Source organism: Coturnix japonica, chromosome 4 (genome assembly GCF_001577835.2).
Source record: "Coturnix japonica isolate 7356 chromosome 4, Coturnix japonica 2.1, whole genome shotgun sequence".
Taxonomy (NCBI): Eukaryota; Metazoa; Chordata; class Aves; order Galliformes; family Phasianidae; genus Coturnix; species Coturnix japonica.
In genome coordinates, this window is record NC_029519.1 from 57,167,708 (window position 1) to 57,179,955 (window position 12,248).

Sequence of the window (12,248 nt, forward strand, 5' to 3'; positions counted from 1 at the left end):
CTGTACTGCCAAACTGTTCAGTTGGAAGTCTATTGGTAGAAAGAACAATTATGGTGTTTTTGTCAGTGTTCCCATTAGGTCTGTTAAGGTACCTCTGCTAAATTATTTTTATGAAGAATCTGAAACAGAAAGAATGTGGTTGCATTTTAAGATTATGTCAGTGTGAGAAAGGGTATGCAAAAATTATCTTACTTACAGATTTTAGGGTTTAAAATTTTGTGTACCACAGCTGAGCAGTATTACTTATTAATAAATAAATGTCAAATTGATGCCATATGATGGAATTTGGAACACTCTATGTAAGGGTAATCTGTAACATCACTACATTTCCTATGTAAGGAAATCTGTATGAAGAAATGAACAGATAAGTAGCTGCTGTATTCTAGCTTGCACACAGAAACACAGATATGTTTCCTGTTGCTGTTGATGCAAGACAATATTTTTGACCTAGCAAGATCACCTCTGTATTTTTTTCTGAGAGGATGACTCTCCTGCTTTGTTCCAGATTTGTGAAATAATATTTGCTTTTTAATTAATTTTGTCATGCTTCTAAGGGATTTATTTCATGAATTTATATCTAAAATAACTAGCTTGAATTCAGACTGTTTCTGTGAGATTTAAGGGAATTTTTATTTTTTAATATTTATATATTGCATTAATCATATGGCATTTGAAACAATTTACAAATTCTCTTACCAAGAGGTTTAGAGTATTATCAAGGATGCTTGCCTCAGGCTGCCCATTCTCCAAACCTCCCAGTGAGTCACTGGTCAACTGAAAAAAAGATTATTAACTGTACCATGGAAGAGAGACCTGTTTATGTGAGTTCACACAAAGAGACAAAGGGTTGGGAAATAATGTCATTTTAAATCTATAGTACTTTTAATTGGCATAAAAAATATTCAAGTTAGAAATATTTTAATTGTAGGAAAATCTTACAGCTGTATTCTCATCCCTTCACTCAGTAGCTGAGATTGATTTGTATCCACTTATACTTGGACTCATGTGGGGAAAACTTAATCATGTGGGGAATAGTCAAGGTATCACATACAGCTTCTGAAGATTGTTTGGTTTTAACCTTGAACTTTAAGATAATAAGACAAATAATCACTCTGCTTGATCTCCATGTTTCATTAGAAAAAAAAACATAGAAAGGAAACTGGTGGCAGTTTCTTCATTGTATAGATCACTAATGATGATAAAACACAAAAACTTAATTCATAATTCATTTTTTATGAATATGGAAAGTAAGTAATATGTTCTCAGGTTGATAATGCCCTATCAGGAACTGTCCTGAAATTTTCAGTTTATGGACAAGATACTATCACAATCAATTCTTGCAGTAGACTTAAGGTTTCTTGCCCAGGACAGAACAGTGGATAAAATAACTAGCCCATACAGTTACAAGCAAAGTCCTTAGAGCTAATATCTGTTTCCAGTAGAGGCCATAAGCAGATAGAGCAGGAAATAACATATTTTACCACTTTCCTCAATATTCTCCCAAAGTCTGCAAGTTTTCAGAGCTGGAAATTTTTGCATTTATATGTGAGAGGTTATATATCACTGTTAGTCATTTAATTTGTCCTAGAGCTATGTTCAGCAAATCATGGGATTTGCTAATGTTTCTTTTGTCTGTTTGTTACCATAACATCTTCCACAGGCCTTTAACTCTGCTACTTTTTCTCCACTTTTCCAGCTACTCTTGCCCTGAAAGCAAAGAGGAACATTTCCAGAATATTTCTTAAAAGCTTTCAAAGTTAATATCAGTTTAAATGGTTAATTTGGCTTTTCTGCAATACTTTCTCAGTGTCTTTTTATACCTTGGGCACCAGTTGACAGTGCAAGATTTTGTGACTACTTTGTTGTGTATGATACGTTGATCTGCCAGAGTGAAGAAGGGCACTACAGAGGGACCTGGATAGACTGGATTGATGGGCCGGAAAGGTTTCAATAGGGCCAAATGTCGGGTCCAGCATTTTGATCACAACATCCCCAGGCAACCCTACAGGCTTGGGGAGGTGTGGCTGGAAAGCTGCCTGATGGAAAGGGACCTTGGTGTGCTGATGGACAGTCAGCTGAATATGAACCAGCAGTGTGTCCATGTGGCCAAGAAGGCCAATGGCATCCTGGCTTGTATCAAGAATGGTGTGGTGAGCAGGACTAGGGAAGTCATCCTGCCCCTGTACTCACCTTGAGTACTGTGTTCAGTTTTGGGCATGTCAGAACAAAAAGGACATGGAGGTACTGGAGCAAGTCCAGAGAAGGGCAATGAGGCTTGCGAAGGGCTTGGAAAATCAACCCTATGAGAAGAGGCTGAGGGAGCCGGGCCTGTTTAGTCAGGGGAAAAGGAGGCTGAGGGGTGACCTTATCACCTCTTCCAGTATCTGAAAGGTGCTTACAGTGAGAGTGGGCAGGGCTCCTCACTAGTGACAAGTGACAGGACGAGGGGAAATGGCCTCAAGTTGCACCAAGGTAAGTTTAGGTTGGATGTTAGGAAACACTTCTTTACAGAAAGGGTAGTTAAGCACTGGAATAGGCTCCCCAGGGAAGTGGTTGAGTCACTGCCCCTGGATGTATTTAAGAGCTGTTTAGATGTGGTGCTCAGACATATGATTTAGCAGAGGGTTGTTGGAGTTAGGTTCTATGGTTAGGCTGTGGTTGGACTTGGTGATCTTTGAGGTCTTTTCCAACCTGGGTAATTCTATGATTCTATGATATATCGGCAGAATTAGTTTTGATTCCTTTGGTATCATTACATCCCTTCTAAACCATTTTCTATGGTTTCTTTTTAGAAGTTTAGCACAATTGGTCTTTCCTTCTGAAATCTGCTGAACATAAAACCTTGTGACTACTGTTACAAATTACTGCTTTGAAATCAGAGATTTGAAAGCAACAAGGTTTTTAAATAGATCCCATGTATTATGCAGTTCCAATTCAGGTTTCACTCATGTCAATAACATTTACAAATTTTATTTCTGCATGATGTTGTCCTGAAATGATGTTTGTCCAGATTACAGAACTGTGAATGTTACCCAATAGAATCTATTTTCCTCTTTTTGCCTTACTGATTTCTTAAGCACGATGCATATAGTGTGAGTAGCATGGCTGATATATAAACCCCAAATCATATTTTTTAAATTTAGACTTGGAATTTTACCCTGTACAAAATTTATGCTGATTGATTCTTGGTTACTTTGTTAATTTGGTTTGACAGTAAACCTTAAGACAGTGGAGATGTCTTCCTATCATTTAGTGCTCATCATTGCTCTGTCTTTCCTGGATATTTTGTATTCTGCTCTCATACTATTACATTGATTGTCTGACTTCCATGAGCTTCTGACATGTCTGGGATATTAATATCTTAATTTGTATCACACATTCCAATTTCTCCATCTTATTTCTTAGTCTTACAGCATTTAAAAACTGGCAGGCATAATATTGATTACTTTCATTTCTTGGCACTCTTTTAAAATGGCAATTTGTCTGTTTCCTATTTCCATATTTGATTATTTCTATGCCCTGACCTAACCTTCTGTTGATACACAGTTTTTTTTGTCTTCATCTTTTTCAGTGTTGTATTAAACTCTGTGTACTTCTGTGCCTGTCAGCTTTCCCTCTTTCAGCATAAAGTTCACTGTCAGCCTTGCTCACTTCAGTTGTCAACACTTTGATTCTTTACTCTTGAGATCAGTTCCCTGACTCTTGTCTAGAAGTGCTCTTGGTTCCTGATAAAATTCTGAATTATAATTAATACACATGGAGAAAAGGATTACAGGACTTTTCCTAAGTGTTTCCAAGCTGACTTCCTCTTAAGTCTGGACTGGTAGGTATATTGTCTTTTCTGGATTCAGAATCCCAGCGCACTAGCCTCAGTTCCCATCTGCTAGCCTCTTCTGCTTCCCCTGAGCCTCCTCACTCCTCCCTTCCTGAGCAGGATTGGATCTGCCAGGTGGATGTAATAAGCTCTTTTATGGAAACAAGACAGACTGAGACTTGAAAGTGTACCCATGCCCTTCTCTGTCTGAGTTTTTCCAAAACAAATGGGTCTAAAATTCTCCCTCAAAAGGCCGTGTGGGGCTTGTGCCATTTATTCATAAACATGTACCCTTTCCCTGGGTGAAGCTGACATTGATTTTACTTGACACAAACACATCCATATTTCATCCTCTTGGTGTTCACTACTTCTTCAAAGGTGCATGAGCGTTTTTCAGAGTTGTTTTCTGTCTCCAGTTCACTCTCCTCCTGATATTCTACTTTATCTAGAAAGCTGTAGGACCATATGCACAATACTCCTTCTCACTCCAACTTCTGTAGAAATCCTACTTACTTGATCATTATTCACTGAAGATCTATTTGCTTCAGAGATGTACAGAATGTTTTTGTTCTGGGCAAAGGAGAAATTACACTGACAATTAATCACAGACTTTGTGTACTGTGAATGACATGTTAACTTTATAAGGGCACATTTTTGTTATTTGAATTTCATTTGCATAAATTGTTTTTATGCTCTACCTTATGTTAAGGCATTACTCAACAGGTGATTCATGCATAGCAATGTTATATGTCAAATTGCTGCAAAACTGGGGCGAGAGGAGAAAAACAATGTATTTAAATTTAGAGTGGAAAACAAACTTATTTTCTTTTGAAAAAATATGCAAACACATACATGATTATAGGATGCAGCAATTTCTATTGAAGAAAGAATATGCTTCTGCTTTTACTTTGGGAAGGATATTATAATAATTGCTTTATGGAATTACATTAATATATAATTACATCAAAGCATATGTTTTAAATGATGATGTATTCCCCTGGGAATTACAGTATCTGGTCCTGTATGTGAATATGTTAGCACATATTTTCTTGCTACAGTTCTATCATCAAAAATCCTTATTGAATTCATCACGTGGTTTCTTGTAACATGCCATACATTGTGTGAAGTCTCATTTAAAGGACAACAGAAACAATTCAAGAATCTAATTTTAAATATGAAAATGCTTCTAATCTTATTATTGCAGTCAATCACAAAGTTTTATTATTTTTAGATGTCCCCATCCTTCCTACTCAACATTATCAGTTCCAGTTGGCAGAATTGCTCCTCAATCAGTCATCTTCAGTAGGCAGCCAGAGTACTTTGAATGGCATTTATTTTTTTTTAGGTAACTGAAAAGCCTTCTGTTTTTGGCAAGAGGCTGATGAAGAGACATGTTTCCCTTCTCCATTGCTTCGGCTGCAAATATTATGCACAAGGAATCAGATTAATAAGATTTGTTTGCAACATTAACTAACAGTAAAACCAAATAAAAAGTACCTCCAAATGTCACTTATGATGTGAACTTTTATTCACAAATAATATGTAATTTTGTGATGTTTAAAAGGATACCAGAAATCCTTAAATCCTACTCTGTGCGTATCAAATGATTAACATCTGTGATAATTAAATGGATGTAATGCTAATATACTCCTTGGTAACACTGTCATTAAAATACTAAAATATCTGTGGACTTGTTATTCCAGAATTACTCAGTTGTATACCATTCAATATTTACACAAAAAATATAGTTTTGAAAATTATATTGTTGAAATTCTCTTCTATAAAGACTTGTAGAAGAACAGTATGTGTTCCTAATGTGTGGGTATATCCACATTGCTATGGGCTGTTGTTAAAAATAATAGTATGCAATACAGCAGTGACCGTTTAAATGTGTATTTGACATTTTGGAAACAAAACCACCTCTGCAATGTTTGTAATTTTACTATTTTTTCAACAGTAAAGAAATGAATAGGATTCATGAAAACTATCTTTGAAAACAAATACCATATATTTTTAATGAGGGAATTTTACACAGATATTCATGCATGTTCATCCTGTGTATAGAACGGAGGTCATATCTGCATGTTCTAATTCCTTCTTGGTATCTGATTGATAGAACTGAGCACCATAAAGAAGTGCATGTATCCTTCTTGATTAGTATATGTGAATTCAGCACAGTATGTTGTGCCTTGCTAGAGCTGGAAGGCAGGTGTGTCTGACTTCTAAAAACAATTTACTTCCAGTGCCATTCTCTCAAATTTACTCTGCATGTCATCTGTTGTCTGGCAATGCCCTTTTCAATACCTGCTGCAGTGTGAAACATGCTCAGGTTTACTGATTATTCAAAGTTGAGTTCAGAATGGCCTTTCTGATGACATTTCATATTTCAACAAACTTCAACAATCTTTGGGTTTTAACAACTGCAGTTGGAGACTCATCAAGCTAATGCAGAAGAAAGGTACATATTGAGTTGCACTAGTGATACACCCATTGATTTCACAGCAGAACTGGCTCAAACATTTAATATACCAATTTTTAAAGGTGAACTGGTGAAAAAACATAAACGTACACACACACACACACATATATATATACCTTCTACCAGTATTCTATAGGCTAAGTTTTATGATGGATATGAATATATGTTTAAAAGTTTTATTAGCAAAGGACTCTCAGGCTTTAATCTGCTTCTTCATTTTATGTTTAACAGTTAAAGCTGCATGTAATGCTTTGAAAGAGAAACTCTTTTCAGTAACGTGATGGGTTCTGAGGTTCTGTAGAACTCAAGAGGAAAGGGAATTGAAAACCAGCCATCTTTGGTGCATCATCAGGACTTACTATTGGCAGCACCCCTTCTGTAACCTTTTCATTGCTTTCCTCACCTGAACAATATACAAGCTGCAGAGCAACACTGATGGATTAAAATCTTCCTACTGAGATTTCTTTACTTGATTCTTGATCACGTGATGATAATATCTATGAAAGTGGCTTCCTATTATGGATTATTTTTTTAATGAAATAAAGTAATCTTAATTATCCCAATGATGATTTGTAATAGAAAAGTTATAACGAGGCTTCCAACAGGGCTAAAAATAAGCATGTCAGGGTGGAGGAGAAAGTAAGTAGACAGAATTAGGGTTTGAAACTCCCTGACTCACCCAATTTCTAATAGCTTTTCAGACACAGTTTGTGGTTCTCTCAAGTGCTCTGAATTAATCACAATTTGCAGAATTAGAACAGGGCTCACTCAACACTCCAAAGGAAATTAAAAAAATAAAAATAAATACAATACTTAGCATACTAAATACCTAGCTGTGAGGTAATGTGCTGTTACTGAATAGTTCTGGGGATGCAGAACCCCTTGTATAACTTAGGGCACTGTGAAAAATACAGGAGAGAGGAAAAAAAAACCAAACAGCTGACAAAACCGACAGCAATTGATTGATATTGAATATTTTATTCTCATTTTTCTTCTTGTTGTTGTTTTTAACATTTTTTAATTATTTTTTATTTAATTGTTTTTTTTTTTTTTTTTTTAGATCTGAGACTATTGCCTTGATTGTAAGATTGTAAGAGAGTACCAAAATAAAGGGAGGAAACTGATAAGCTCTATTTCATTTGCAATTGTCTTTCCTCACTGCAGACTGATGGACTGTGAATTTCTGCTGACAACAAAGGACAAGAGAAGAATGGCTCCGAATTTGGTTTTGATTCAAAGCTTTAATTAATTTGTTCATAAGTGACTTTACTGATTTCAACCAGTCTAAGGGAAAACTTTATGTCGCTTTTTCTCCCCATTTAGGAATAAGTCTTGTAGGAATACAACACATCACTGATATCTCTTTCTTTTCTTTACAGCTCAAAAAAAATAACGGAGGGCGAGCTTTTAAAATTTAATTAACTAAGAAAAAAGATGTACATTTGCAGTGAAAAATATACTGTTATCAAAGTAGAAATCACCAGTGACAATTTTTGTCCTCATTTATCTGTGGATTCAAAGAGTGAGAGAAGGAAGGAGTATTTGTTTCCAATTACAAAGTAGAAACTGAAGTTCAAAAGTCAGAACTGTACCTGAATTCCTGCAAATATAAATTCTCCTGTTGTAATGTATTATCTTCCAGGTGTAGCTTCTAAATGTCCCTCTCAATCTTATGCTTTCTTTAGAGCCATTTGGTTACTTATCTTATCAGCTGCTTATTCAGTGGGAGTTAGTGACTTCTTAAGTGCATTTTCTTCACTGTGTATCACAGACTGTTGAATCACTATTTCAGGTAGAAGATATTAGTTAAGTTGAAGCTGGAAGTTGCTCTTGCGAACTGTTTCTTTTTGAAGCAAAGTGATGATTATCTTTCTGTTATAATTTATGAAACCTTTTTCTGCAGAAAAAAAGCTTGGTCTGTTTAAAAGAAAACCTCCAGCTAAAAAACTATCACAAGGAAACATAAGTGTAATATATTATTCTTTCTTATTCTTAATGTTAGAATTTAACATTTATTTTATGAATATACGAATTTTTATTGAGGTTTCTTTTTTGCCATTTGAGATTGACTGTGACACATTTTCTCATGAAGCATGAGATGCTGAGTAATTTATAAAATTTTAACACTAAATACTAGAAGCAGATGGTAGAAGCAAATAATCACTCCAAACTCAATTCACTGCATTATTTCTATAACAAATAGAAAATATTTTTATTTCTGCCTAGAGCTTGGCATGACTTCACTATAAAGAAAGTTTTCTGTCAAGAACAATATTTTTCAGCAGGAGCATTACAAACTCATTTAAAATAGAAGCCCTTCCATTTGTGTCACCTATTCTTTTTCCTTCTGATATTTTTCAGACAGTTAGTGTTGTAGCATCTTGGATCATTAAATGCACTAAATCTTCTTTGCTTGAAAATTACAACCTACTGTAGAGAAAATTTTGCATTCTTTTTTTATTACCTACTAACAATTGTAAAAAACCCCAAACAATCAACAGAAAAAAAATTTTGAAATGATTGCTTTATTTATTGACCACACCTTTTGATATATTTTAGTAATAGGTTTGTAAAGCAAAAGAAACAAGTGTTCCAAACATTTGTGAAAATTCAAAAAATTTTCTCTAAAACTAATGATTTTTAAAAACAAACCCTAATATTTATAACGCTCCTCTCCTACTAGAAACAGAGCTATACCTTGGATACCAGTGTATCTTAAGTGCAAGTTAAAATTTCTCATTGTCAGCAGCCATCTATAATTTTTTTTCACTGTATCTTCTGTACCTTAAATACTTTTATGCTTATTGCTGTTCACATTTTTCAATATCTTAAAACATAGATTAAGTGATGCTGCCGGGTTAATTTTGCTTGACTCAACTTCTGAATGATAAAAGCCACCTCCTAAATACCAGCCATCATTTGAGAAAAATTGTCAGGGTGAAGGTCATTATATTTAGCCAGATTTGAATGCATACATTGGATATGCTCAAACATGCAAAATTAGCCACTACATGCTAGAAGTTCCACTCAAAACCTTTATTTGATAGCACTAAATGTGGCACTCAGAACATACGAGCAAATCCTGTTTATACACAAATATCTCAAGGGGAGGAAGTAGTTGTCTGTTAACCAGGAAGGCACAGAAAGAATACAGATTTCCCAGGAATTTTATATTGGTACAGAAACAGTAACTGGTATGAGTTTGTTGCTGGAAAAGCAGCTGGATGACAGAAGAAAACACTCTGAAACAGCATCTGCAGCTGCTATCAGTCTCTACGCTTTTGATATTTCCTACTTACAGGGTGAAGAGTCATTTTGCCAAATAACTGATAGGTAATAAGCATTGATAAAGTAGGTATGGAAATCCTAAAATATATTTTGTATTACTTTTGTCTTCATCTCTTAATAAATTACATTTTTGTTAGATTCTGTTAGAATTCATATTTTCATCTTGAGATAGTTATTTCATATGTGCAGATAGCAGATTATTGTTCACCATGATTATATATGAGCGCTGCAATGATAGTAATGGCTCCTATTTTGTAACATTGGCTCATGATGTTGCTGGATGTTGGTGGTATGGCAGTAGAGACTGACCCTTTCCATCAGTATCCCATTACATTTTTTTGCTGTGAGACCGATGGCAGCAGTGGGCAGTATGACAAAATGATGTCTGATTTGAAAGTGCAGGTAAAGTAAAGGTATGTCATTGATGTCCTCCATGTGGGAAAAGTGGCTCCTACTGACATTCATCAATACTTGCTGAATGATTATGGAGACCAAACAGTGGATGTGAGCATAGTGAGAGGGTGGGTGGTGTGTTTCAGCAGTGGCAACAGTGACAGTGGCTCACCTCTGCATGTGCAGATTTTTTGAAGTGTGGCATGCAGGCTTTTGTTTATTGCTGGTGAAAATAGCTACTGGTGGTGGCTATGTTGAAAATAGTGCTTTCTAGCTGAGAATTTGCTCTACTGAGTAGTCTTATCAAATAAATGGGAGGTATTACTTTCACAGCAATCTACGTACATATAAAAACATCTTGTTTATAAGTTTTCGGGCATATTCAGTCTCACTGTCTGCTTTTAAACTTCAGCTACCATGTACTGTAAGGAGAAAGGTTACCAGCAAGTATCAGGTGGTTAAAGTGATAATGATAATTCCATCATATTAACAAGTTAATGCAGGTTGAGAAGGCTTTGGTATAATTGAACTGAAAGAAGATGTGGTACCTGGAAACCCTTTATGCATTCTTTTTTCATGCAGGAGATTTTCTCCCAGTAAATTATTTCAAAGTAAAGGATGTGATTCGAATGAAAGGGATTAACGTGAAAAAGCATTTAACAGCTTCTGATTAAAAAAATTACAGGAAAATAAGTGCAATTAATGAGTGTTCAGATGTTAAAAACTGTCATGTTCAGTAGACAAGTCTGAAGTGTGTACAAGAAAATTAAAAGCATGCAGTGACACATTTTTTCCCTACATGCTTCAAATTTTCCCACAAGAAATTTCAATGATAGTTTTCTCTCTTTTTTTTTTTTTTTTCCCCATTTCCTCTGTTCCCCATATATTTTCAGCACTTTGCCAAAAAGATTCAGAAATTTTGAAGGTATTGCAATATACATTGAAAGAATTTTGTAAATAAATAAATTTGTAAATGAATAATAGCAATGAACCATGCAAAAAAAAAAAAAAAAGCTAATTAACAAGTTATTTTATTTTAAAAGAATATTTCTTCCTTTTTAGGAAGTAGTTTCTTAATATGAGCCTAACAGAGGTATGATTGTCAGAACTATGGCTTTAATCTTAATCTTGCAGTTATGTGTTCAGTTTATATAGCGGCTACAAAAAACTTTACATCTAGTATGAAAATCATTCAGTATAAAAACCATTAGAATGAAATGACTGTGTTCAGGACATGAAACTCTCCCTTTTTCATGATTTCTACAGGGCTACTGGGCAGAATACTTAAATCTCCTCAGGTCTATTTCTTTCTTTAATACTAACCCACAGCTATGAACATGTATTATTAGAGAAATGAAGTAATGGAAAATCATCCTGATGTGAAAGCATATTAGAAATCATAAGTGAATAGGCTTGGGGCACTTGAATAACAAAGCAGTGCAATACTGAAAGCTGGCAACAATTCTGCTGCTTTAAGGCTTGTAGCTTACCTGGATTTTTGTTCTGTTAATGCTATCTTACTACACAGGTTTAACTTCATGTTGCTGCGGAGATTTGTCACCAGGTACTGCATTGCAAATATGGTCTTTAGAAATAGTAAGAACTTCTAATTTGATAATAATTTAATTATACTGATGTAAACTGTAAGTATGTGAGCAGATTTGAACAACTAATCATGGCTAATATTCTCTAGAACATGAGTAACTTACAGAAGCAAATATATTTTAAAAATACTTCTCGAGGTTCTCTAAGGATTGTTTAGAAGCTTATCCGGATTTTGAGAACTGTAACACCTGTCGTATGTGCTGAATCCGAAATAATATGAAAATATCCAAGTATTTATAATAGAAATGTAAAACTTCTCTTCAATTTCTTTTTCAGATGATGAATAAAACTGACTTTATTTAAAAACAGTGGTAAAAGAGATGAGAGCAGCAATGGTACCATAAATGCGGAAAATCAGCAAAAAAGACGGTGAGCTACATATTAAAACAAAATAAAATCAAATTCCAATCATCTTGCAAGTCTTAACATGTTTTATTAAAGTGACAGCACTGTATGGAAAAACTAAGGTCACATAAGTAAACTATATCAAATTCACTGGCCAATACTTTTATGGTATTGAACGTATAAAAATTTCTTTTTGCACAAAAAATTCAATGAAATACACAGCGAGTCATCTGATGTATTTTTTCATCCAGTGCTTTTGATACCCTTGGATAAATCAGTGTAAAATCAGATATGCTCAGAAAACTGTTTAATAAAATTGATCTT